General features: G+C 49.9%; 1 long non-coding RNA gene across 1 annotated transcript; it reads left to right on the top strand.

Annotated features, from left to right (window-relative positions):
- The first annotated feature begins 7,501 nt into the window (after positions 1-7,501).
- Positions 7,502-9,397, top strand: LOC134433838 (uncharacterized). The gene is made up of 2 exons (XR_010031753.1): positions 7,502-7,541; positions 8,935-9,397. It is a non-coding gene; the product is annotated as an uncharacterized LOC134433838 (long non-coding RNA).
- The last annotated feature ends 1,633 nt before the right edge of the window (positions 9,398-11,030 follow it).

Raw genomic sequence — 11,030 nt, 5'->3', positions numbered from 1 at the left:
TGAGTGCCATCCTGATGAGGCCTCTGTCAGAGCTGCTCTCAAGGACACTTCCTGCTCTGCTGGATCTCAGCTGATGCTCTGGACAGTGGCATTACTCCTCTGGCCATTTAGCCAGCAGTCATCCGAATGAACTCCTGCTGGCTTCTTCCAGGTGACCTTGTTTCTTGAGGTGTTTTTGCAGGTGAACATGGTCACTCACATAGATTTGGAATACGAGCTAGAAGCTGTCTATATCCCTTGCAGATCTGCTCCTGTCCTTTACTTTCTTCCCAGTCGATGACTCCTGGCTGACGGGGACAAGCTGTAGTCTCTGACTGCTTTGTTCTGTTTGACTTGAGGTGGAAGTGTCGCCATCCTACCTGGCAGCCTGCAGAGAGTTCCAGCAAATGACGGGCAACCAAGAGCCCCGAGGCTGGCATGAGGCCCAGGAACTGAACCATCCAGAGATGCTGCAGGATAAGCTCGTCCCGAGGAAGGTGCAACAAAAGAGAATTTCATGGCAGGAGGTAGAACATTAGAATGAGGAGCTGCAAATGTATCTGCTAACCTAGGAGGGGGAAAGGAGTCTTTGGGAGGAGGTGGAGCGGTCGTTGCTGCAGTCATCCTTTAGAACAAGAAACTGGCTATGAACTCGAGTCAAACCAGCCTTTGCTTTTGACCATTTGGTTTCACAAGGGGACATCCAAAGCAATCCAGTTGAAGAGCTCTGCATGTGGCTGACAGCAGCTTCCTAAGGGCTTGCATTTCAAATGGCAATCTCTCTTGCATTTCAGGGCAATCTCTGCCACACCTTTCTGACATCAACTCATTTCTTGTCTCAGATCTATACCGACTCTGACACTGAAGCTGCAGCAGAAGCAGCAGTGCCGTCCCAAGGAGCCTTTGCTCCCCAGCTGAAGAAGTGGAGCCTGAACCCTTGGTTCACCTCCCGTGCTGACCCAGCTGCTGCTCAGCAACAGGAGATGGCGGGTGACTCCCTGGAGCAGCAGAGTATGTCTGGCATCTTTCTTATCTGAGGGACAGTGTGTTGTGTGCACATGTCAGCATAGCTGTACCAAGGGTTCTGATCAGTTTAGTGTCACAGAAGTGCTGGCAGTGCTCCGAGGCAGCAAGAGAGAGCTCTGGGTGTTCCTGCTGCCTCTGAGGGCAGCTTAGACTGGCTGGAGTTTGCCTGAGCTTCCCTCTCTGCCGAAGGCAGAAGCAGGGATTGTTCCTGGATAAGGAGAAGGCTGTGACTGCTTGAGTCCTAGCCACTGGCAGAAGCCATGCTGAGATCAGTCTCTAGGAGAACACATCAAGCCCTTTGTGATTCTGCAGCACAACCCAATGAATCTGCTTCTTGCCCTTAACAGCTGCCAGTGCTGTGCTCTCAGATAAGATCTGATAGGGTTTAGAAGAGAGCCCAGTGGATTCTGTGTCTACCATCACCTGTTGGGACAAAAAGGGCACCGATCTGCGCCTCGGTGTGGCTGATCTCAAAGCCCATCCTGTTGTGTCCTGAATGGGGGCAACAGCTTGTCCGGGGCTAAGGCTCACTCTGGCTTCTTCCCATCAGTGCCTGTCAGTGCTCATGCTTGGGCTTTGCCAGCCTTGTTGTGGTCTCTGCCCTGTCCCTGAGGGCTGGTGAGAATGCAGAGGCTGGAGCCTTCCTTAGCTGGGAGGGTCCCGCTGCTGCCCGGCTGCTGCAGCGCGGAGCTGCCTGAGGCAGCAGCCCCTGCTCTGGGCCGGCTTCTGCCTCACACGGCCTGGACTCACAAGAGGGTCAGCATCTCCTCTGGGCAGCTCTCTGTGTCACAGGGACGCCTGAGGAGCTCTGCTGTCCTCTGTGCCCGTGCCCGCCGAGTTGGGAAGATGGGGACGCATGCGGTGCCAAGAGGGCGAGTGCAATGGGAGCGACTGATCCGCGCTGTCAGGGTGAAGAGAAGCGGCGCGGCTCTTCACGCGGGGCACGGGCAAGGGCGTCTTTGAGCTCAGCCTGCTCATAAAGGGTGAGAGTCCTGATGCTGAAAGCCCCGTCGGGATTGGTTCTAGCATGAGCTGCTCTGGTTTACAAACACAGAGGCATTCTTCTGGCAAACTGCTGCAAGGTGGAAAAGATGGGAACACTTGGCAATATTCCTCCTGTTCTGAACTTGGCATCTGTTCAGAGGAATTGATTCTAGATGTCCTGGTGCACTTAATCTTAGCAAGTAGGAAATCTTTTCTAAATCTCACAGTGTTTATTCCCAAGAAAACAAAGGCACTGTTAGTTCCAGCTCTCCTAAATGTTTCTAGATGACAAACTTACTTGCCTTCGTAGGTATTCTCTTCTGGTGTCAGTCTCCTCTGAATGTATCTCCCTGTGCTTCCCTGTGTGCCTGCTGTCAAGAGGTCTCTCACTTAAAAGGATGCTGGAAATCAGTCTCTGTGCCAGCCACTTGTGCTGTCGGCCTGCTGTTCTTTTCTTGTTGTTCCAGTTCCTGTTCCTGTTGTTGTTAGCCAGCTGTCCACAAAGGGAGGGCTCAGAGCTCCAGATAGTGGGGCTGCCTTTTGTATCTCCTAGAAGGTGAGATCTCTGCTTTGAAGTGAACATCTTGCATTTTGTTTCCCTCAGGGAGAATGGTGAAGATGGAAAATCCTATTCTAAAATACATTGAACTGGAAAATATTGGCAGTGGGTGAGTCCAAGCAATGTTAATTTTACAAAACTGTGCATCAGGTGTTTTGCTGGTGGAATAGGTATCAAGTGTGAAGTCAGACAAGCTGCAAATGTGTTCAGGCACTGGGCTTAGATGTTCAGTGCTGATCAGAATTTCTAAGTGTTCTCAGAAGGCATTGTCAAACACATCTCAATGCTTCCGGTGTCCTGCAGGTCTGCGGTATTTATAGCACAGATCACCTATGTGGGCTGGCTTTCACTGCAAGATCTAAATGGCTTCTCCTCTCTCTGCTTCTGTTTTGTTTCCAGGACTTTTGGAGATGTTTGTAAAGCACTTGACACTGCCACAGGAGGAGAGGTAAATGTCAACAGCCCCTGCAGAATCTGCTGCACTCGAGGGCTTTCCCCTCTGGTGTGAGCTGTGGCTGGAGCTTTGGGCAGAGTTGTGCTGAAAAGGCACAAGAAGCACAGACTGGTGCCAGCCCACAAAACACATTTGGGACTTTGTCCTCCTCAGCTGCCGGAAGGAAGGCACGGAGGGCAGCGGTTCCTTTCAGAGAAGGACGCGCTCACTCGCTCTCCACTGCTAAAACAAAGGTGGCGCCTTCGAGCACCTCACTGCTCTTTGGGGCTACAGCTTCAGAGGCCTGAATTCTCATTTCTGGCTGCCAGCAAATCCATCTGAAAGTTACTGGTAGTTCCTTAGCCACCTGCAGTGCTGCAATTGGGAACTGCACGTAGGGAGAGATCTGCAAGGCGTCCCTGAAAGCCCTGAGCCCTGCCCATATCACAAGATGTATCCACAGAGTATTAAGGCATGGATTACTTCCTCTGAATCCCAAACCAAGCAGCAGAGAGTGTGGTCAGAGGTTTGTGGGTGATAACTGAGACACCGCTGTTACCAAGTGGTCAAGGCAAAATGTCAGTGGCCCCACGTGTCCTGTAACTGGCTCCCAAGGGAGCAGAGAAATGGGCTGTTGGAATGTCAGTTCCTGATTACTGCAGTGCCTAATCACAAGGCAGTTTGGCACAGCTCAGCTGTGTCATTGCAAAATCACTCGCTCCACATGTCTTGTGGTCTCGTGCCACCAACCCCTCAAGTTACTGATTTTCAATGTCATTTTAGGTGGCAATAAAAAAAATAAATCTTCAAGGAGTGAGGAGGAAGGAGCTAACCTTTAATGAAATAATGATCATGAAGAGGTATAGGAGTCCCAATGTTGTGAATTATTTAGACAGGTGAGAGGTCATGGTCTTATCCCATGGATGTGTGTTTACATAAAGCAAATATGAGAGGTTAAAAACCCACTTTGGTCAGTGGCAGCAAGTAAAGCTGTTAATTTTTATTTATTCATATTTCTCTACTCATCTCCAATGGATGAGAAGAGAGTGCATCTTGTCTGCATGAGTCTTCCCTGGCACACCTACTTTGATAATTACTCCAAAATTATTCAAAACCTGGATCAGCTGTATCTTCCTAACTCAATAGCCTCAAAGTTCACTGCCTCCACATTTATTTGGGATTGTTATTTTAAAGTTTCTTAAGTGCAGATGAACCATCCTCAAGTGGATTTCCCTTGGATTGTTGCCCCTCTTTGCCATTGCTGTGCATGCCAGGAAGACTTGGTGCCTATTTCCAGAAACACCATGCCTGGCATGTTTTATATCTGGGCTCTTTCTAAACTGCACTTTTCATTTGCTGCCCATCTAAGACATCTCCTTTTTCACAGATGTGTCTTTCTCTATGAGACTGCACAGATTACAAATAATGCACAGCCAAGAGGGAATGTCTATTCCTTTGATTCTGTCCTTGTCACAAAGGCATCTGGAAATAAGAAACCTGGAAGCAAAAAATCAACGTAGCCATGCATGTTCATCTCTACCCCCTTGTTTCCTTCTTTCAGCTACCTTCTGGGCGAGGAACTCTTGCTGGTTATAGAGTACATGGATGGAGGTGTCCTGAGCGACATCGTCAGCCAGACCTGCCTGTCTGAAGATGAGATGGCAGCCATCAGTCGGGAGGTCAGCAATCCCATCTGTGTTTCCAAGGGCTTGGGCAGGATTGTCTGGGAAACAGGGGCTCAGAACAGGAGAGGTTTCCTGTGCCGAGCTTGTTTCTGTGTTGCTGGTATGCTATGGGCAAGTAAAAGCATCTCAAGTGAAAGGCCTGCCAGTGTCCCTGCACTCCCTGTACTCAGTGCCAGTACTCTTATCTCCTGCTGTTGTATTCTCGCTCTGTCTCTTGTATTTGTAGTTGCTGTTCTCCACCTTGCCTCTCTAAATGTTTGCCTGGAGTCTGTCTTCACTGCATTCCTGTCCTGTAAAAGCAAAGGTGCTGGTGGCAGGATTTGAAACAAAGAGCAAAGAAAGAAGAGAGAGACTTGTTTCTCTCAGTGCTCAGCTAAAAAGGATAGGAGCGCAGCCAGAATGCTCTTTGCTTCTGAGCACATGCACTGCAGCACGAGTCGTCCTGGCTGGTTGGCAGGGGACAGCCTACAACAGCAGGTGCTGTTGCTCTTTCAAAAGCTGACATGCCTTTCCTCAGAAAGGTCCTGCTCTGCAAGTGTTGGAGCAGCAAGCTCTTCCTCTCAGTGGCCATGACTGTTCTGCCATTACTCCCCATTCCCCTGGAGAGGGAATCTTTTAGATTCTTTGTTTCCTTTCTTGTGTGATGAAATCACATCACTCATTTTTGCCCTTCTGTTTCTGTTTTCTCGCTCAGTGCCTGCAAGGACTAGATTTTCTTCATTCAAACGATGTGGTCCATCGAGACGTGAAGAGTGACAACATCCTTCTCAGAACCGATGGTTTTGTCAAGCTGGGTCAGTATATTCTTGGTGAGGTGCAGCTTTCCAGGGATGTGGGTGTGGGGCTGCTTGGCGTGACTGCCAGCTCCCCAAAAATGGTGCTGGTGGCAGTGCAGGGACCCCTGCTGCGAGTTGAGGGCACGGTTGCAACGTGCACAGAAGTAGAAGGAGCCATAAGCAGTCAAGAGTGGCCTTGCTCTGTGTGTGTCCCTTCCAGAGGGAAGGAGTTACAAGTCTAAAGTTTCCAAAGAACAAAAGCCACTGCTAGAGGCAGTGTGAAACATGGGGGGATTTTTAAAGTCGCCAATGCCAGGAGATTCAACAGAGCAATTTCAAACTTCTACTGGGGAATTCTTTTGCTTGCTTTCCTAATTGCACAGAATTCAGATAAAACCAGTATTTTGTTTTCTCCTCAGCTGATTTTGGCCTCGCTACTCAGCTCACCCCTTAGCAGAGCAAACGGTGCTTGGTAACCGGGACTCCTTGGTGGATGGCGCCTGAAGTGGTGACAGGTCAACCATATGGCCCCAAAGTGGACATATGGTCGTTTGGAATTGTGGGAATTGAAATGATAGAACAAGAACCTCCTTACTTGGGCGAAAGTTCTGGCACGGTAAGGAGCAAATACTCACTGATCCCACTGTCTTTCTCACCTGTCCCATGTCCTGTGTGCCACTGGACAAAATCCCATTGCCATCTGCTGGAACTACTTCCACCAAGGTCCCCTCCTACAAATGTCCCTGCAACACATCAGCATCTGCTGTACTTTTGGTTGCATCAGTGGAGGAACTCAAGCCTTACCACATGCAAACAAACTCCAAACAAACTCCATTCTCACTCAACACTTTCCTTTGGGTTAAGTGGTTCCAGTTCTTTTGTCTGTGTAGATGGCCTTAATAACAGGGAAAAAGCATCTTAAAAGTGTTGTTATCTTTCCAGAAATGAAGGAAGGAAACCCAAACCCAACAAAGTTTCTAAAACCGTGGTCTTTAGAGAGGAACCTAACCCTGTGTGCAGTTTCTTCTCACTGGAAAACATGGGCATGAGGGTGTAATGCCCAGAGTCTCTTCTGCTTCTTGTGCAGTGCTGCTGAAACACTCAGTGACCGTGTTTCTCTCCTAGCCCAAGCAACATTCTGCACATTCTGTAACATTCTGTCACCAAGCCAGAGCCTGGTGATATGGAGAGCCTGCCAAAACCTCCTGTTTGTTTCCTGGCACTTTCTGGCATGGGCCTACCATTAATGCATTGACTTGAGCAGCCAAATGACTAGAGGGTGTCCATAGGGATGGAACCTCTCCTTCTTCTGACCTAGACAATTTTTCTTTGGCTGCAAAAATGGGAAGCTGAAATTTTCAGACTGCTGAGAGACAGAGCTGCAAGTGGCTCCTGTGTGCCCAAGCAGGCATTTTCATCCCAATACATTTGTGCAGGCATCTCAATGTGTCTGTGATGAAGAGGAGATTGTAAATGTTTGTTTCCCTACCTGGGTATTAACTGATGGATTTCCTTTCTTTTCTTCCAATTCCCATTGTTTTCAAGAACAGCACAAAAAGCTTGATGAGTTTTGTTCTAGGGCACGTGCGCTTAAAGGACCAACAAGCACTGCAGAGATGCCTTTCATGTACTAACCCTTGAAATTAGTATAGCAAAGTCCCTCTTCCAAAAACCATCTCAAGCTGGCATGAATCCTCAGAGAAGCAAATGTCCTTTTGCTGATGTAGTTCCCACTAACTAGGTCAGGCAATGAAATCAGCTGCCAAGGCAAGATCTGCAGGATGGTGGAAAAGCTGTGGCTGCATCGGGGTTTGGGTTTTTGGTTGGTAAAGGAAAGTCATCTCTGGGTCTGTGCCAGGGCAGAAACTGCCACTGAAGAACAGAGGTTAAACAAAGGGATCTGGGAGAGCCTTAGAGATGTGAAAGCAGGAGGTGGAGCCTGGTGTCTCCTTTCTCTCCAGGCTACATACCTGATAGCCACAGGAGGGACTCCACAGCTGCGGCAGCCCAAGCTCCTCTCGGCTTTGCTGCGTGACTTCCTGAGCTGCTGCCTACAGAGAGACGAGGAGCAGCGCTGGTCTGCCAAGGAGCTCCTGCAGGTAAAATGTGAAGGGGCTGCAGGTGAAACAGGCTCTGAGGGATGGGCTCCTCCTCCACTCAAGCCCAAGGCAGCAGATGAGCCCCCTTCCTCCTCACCTCCACTCTTGCTGCTCTTCAAATGAAAACACTGAGGAATCCTAGACTGGGCTGGGCTGGCAGGGCCCTGTAAAAGTCCTGTGGTGCAAGTGTCCTGCAATGAGCAGGGACATCCTTAAAGAGATCAGGTTGCTCAGAGCCCGTTGCCACCGGAGCCGGAATGGTTGCAGGGATGGGGCACCTACAAGCTCTTGGGGCAAGCTGTGCCAGGGTTGCACCATGCTCTGAGTACACAAGTTCTTCCTTAGACCTACTCTGATTAGATGCCCTTTGTGTTTAAAAATATTTGTCCATATCCTATTGTAACTGGCCCTGTTAAAAAAGATGTCCCGCACTTTCTTCAAAGCCACTCTGAAGTCTTGGAAAGTGGCAATAAAGTTTCCCTGGGGCCTGTCCTTCACCAAACTGAATAACTCCAGCTCCCTCTGCATATCCTGTGAGGAGAGGTGCTCTGTCCTCTGACTGTGTCTGTTGCCCTCTTTTGTGATTTGGTGGAGTATTCAGTTTTATCTAATGGCAAAAGAATTGAAGTAGAGCAAAGCAGGGTACAGAGACATGAAATGGTGGTGGAGGAACCCAAGGAAGCCAGTCCCAGCTGAGCAGTCAGAGATTTGGCTGTGGGCAGGAGGGGCTGTGGGGGGCTCACTGTGAGCCTCTGAGGGGCCCTGGTTGGTGCCCCCCAGCCCACCCTCAGAGGTTTCTGCCATGCAAACAGGGACAGCTGGGAGGGACTTGTCCCAGCCCCATCTGCTGCCTGGCACGCTCAAGCAGATGGGAACTGTGCCAGGGTTGCTGCCAGGTTGTGTGACAGAGAGGGAACTGCAGGGCCCAGTGCCACTGGGCTGGCCCTGCTGGGAAGGAAGGTGCCATCCAGCACACGAGGGGCAGGGCATGAAAAGGCAGACACTACTTTCTGTCCCTGTGGGAATCAGCACAGTGCCTGTCTTTCAAAGGCAGGGACCTATGTGAGTCATTGGAGTTTCCTGAAAGGAAGAAAACCCCAGGGACAGAAAGCACCATTTCTAGAGCGCTAGCAGGGCAAAAATCCCAGCATGATGAAGACATCACAATAAACAGATGAGTGGGATTCTGGGCCAGGTTTGCCTGTGATGGCAAGGTCTTGCACATTGGGGATGACTGGGGAGCAGATGGTCCCATTGCTCCTCTTTCTGGGTCTTTCCAGGAACTTGATGTATTCTGATTGAGTCCCGGAAGCAATGAGCTTGGAAAGTAATGGTTCACTGTTCTTTGTTTTTTTTTGGTTTTTTTTTTTTTTTTTTTTTTTCTGGTGGACAGCATCCATTTGTAACTTCAGCCAAGCCACCATTCATCCTGGCACAAGTCATCAACTCAGTGAAGAAGACGAATAACCCTAACCCTAACTCTAAACCTAAAACCTAACCCTAACCTTAAATGCTAACCCAAACCCTAACCCTATCCCTATCTCTATCCCTTACCCTTTCCCTTACCCTTTCCCTAACCCCAACCCTAAGCCTCAGCCAAAGCCTAAACCTAAACCCAAACCTGAACCTAAGTCTAAGCCTAAGCCTTAGCCTAAGCCTAAGCCTAAACCTAAGCCTAAGCCTAAGCCTAAGCCTAAACCTAACCCTAACCCTAGGAGACGAGAACATAGCAATCATGTCAAGATGTTATCTCTGTTACCAGTTTAGAGTAGGATTGTAGAGTAGGGTTGCTAAAGAGATTTGTAGCATAGAATTATAGATTAGAGTTGTAATTAATAAAGTTTCTGAAACATCAACTCACTTGGAAGATTCTCCTCCTTCTGACCCCTTCAGAAAATTCAACATTTTTTTCTGAATTACCAATTGTTTTTTATTGGTACTAAGTCACACATATGGCTTTTTTTGTATGGTTTCATAAGTGAGGAGGGCTCTTCTTCATTCATCCTCTCCAGACCGCACTGCCTTTGGAATATGACCCACTGGGATGTTATGGCACAGCTGTGGTATTTCTAGTTGAGGCAGAAAGGGCAATGGCATTTGAAGGCAAAACCAAAGGAAGAATGAGGCAGCCCAAACACCCTGTGCAGATGCAGGCCTTCAGCTGTGACTGGAGAGCAGTGGGGTTCCTGCCACTTGGATTTGTATCCCTAAATGCAATAATCTCTTTGGCTGGAGGAGAGCCTTGCTCAAGTGAGAAAGCAGAAAGATCAGAGAGGGTGCTCGGGAAGGTCTCCTGTGGCGCAGAGCTGTCAGCGCCTGTGAGGTGAGAGCGGGCCCAGCCTTGCCCGGGCTGGAGCCCCAGCAGAGCCCCGGCAGAGGCCAGAGCAGCCTGAGCCCCGGCAGAGGCAGGCTGGAAGGAGGCCCTTGGAGCTGCAAGAGGCAGCAGCCGGGCCCTGGGTGCCTCTTGCTGGGAGCGGGCGAATCCTCCGCTCTCAGAGCCCAGGTGGCAGCTGGCTGCTGCCGAGGGGAAGGGCAGCCGTGCGGGGCACAGCCCGGCCTGGAGGCCATGGCCGTCTGGAGTGTGCCCAGGAGCAGAGAAAGGCCAAGGGCAGCCGCGGGCCGCTGGACTACCTGAGGATTCCTCCTCTTCTGCTGGCTGCCCTGCAACTCCTGGCAAAGGCCAGCAGTGTGTGCAGCACTCTGGGCACTGGGGCAGGGAGCCAGGCTGCTTGGCAGGCTGGAGCACAGGGCAGCTCCTTCAGGCCCAGCACTTGTGCCAGGGAAGTGAGGCCAGCGTGAGGCAGGGACAGCTTGGCAGGGCCCATCTGCAGGATCCAGCGCCTCACGCAGCTCTGGGAGGAAGTGCCTGCAACCCTGCAGTTCTGCACTGAGCCAGAGCAAAGGTGTGAGATGCAGAGTGTTTGGCAGAAATATTCAGGCCCACCAGGCCAGCCTGCTTTGTGCTCTGTGGTGCACAGCAAGCGCTGTGCAATGCAGCTCTGAGCTGCTGGGAGAGAGGCAGTCGGGGATGTGCCTGAGGTGAGTCAAGGGCTTAGCTGAAAATGTAATGAGGAAAATTGAAAAGTGCAGATGGGTCAAGGGCCCAGCTGGGAATAGAATTGGGATAGTAGAAGATTGCATATTTTAGTTAAGATTTTAAAATTAGGTAAGAAGCTAAGTTAGTAATACAGGTAGCAGAAATCATGTACCCTAGTTAAAGAGTACCAAATATATTAGGAACATAAAGCTAGGAGTGACAGGGATAGAGGAAGCAATTGTGAAGAAGCTGAGACCATAGAAAGACCTTGCCTTAAGAATAATTGAACAGTTAGGAGAGGCTTGGACCATGAGCAGCTGGTCAAAAGGTCTTGCCAACTGGCCATGGGAGGAGAGTTCACCATGAGGAAGACTGCTTTCTTCCTCCCATACAACCACTCCCTCTTTTCAAAATCCCACCAATCCAGTTAAGGGAATACAATTGTGCAGCTG

This window comes from Melospiza melodia, unplaced genomic scaffold (assembly GCF_035770615.1).
Source record: "Melospiza melodia melodia isolate bMelMel2 unplaced genomic scaffold, bMelMel2.pri scaffold_28, whole genome shotgun sequence".
NCBI classification, from domain to species: Eukaryota; Metazoa; Chordata; class Aves; order Passeriformes; family Passerellidae; genus Melospiza; species Melospiza melodia.
The sequence above is the reverse complement of the archived record's forward strand: the minus strand, read 5'-3'. Positions and strand labels throughout refer to the sequence as shown.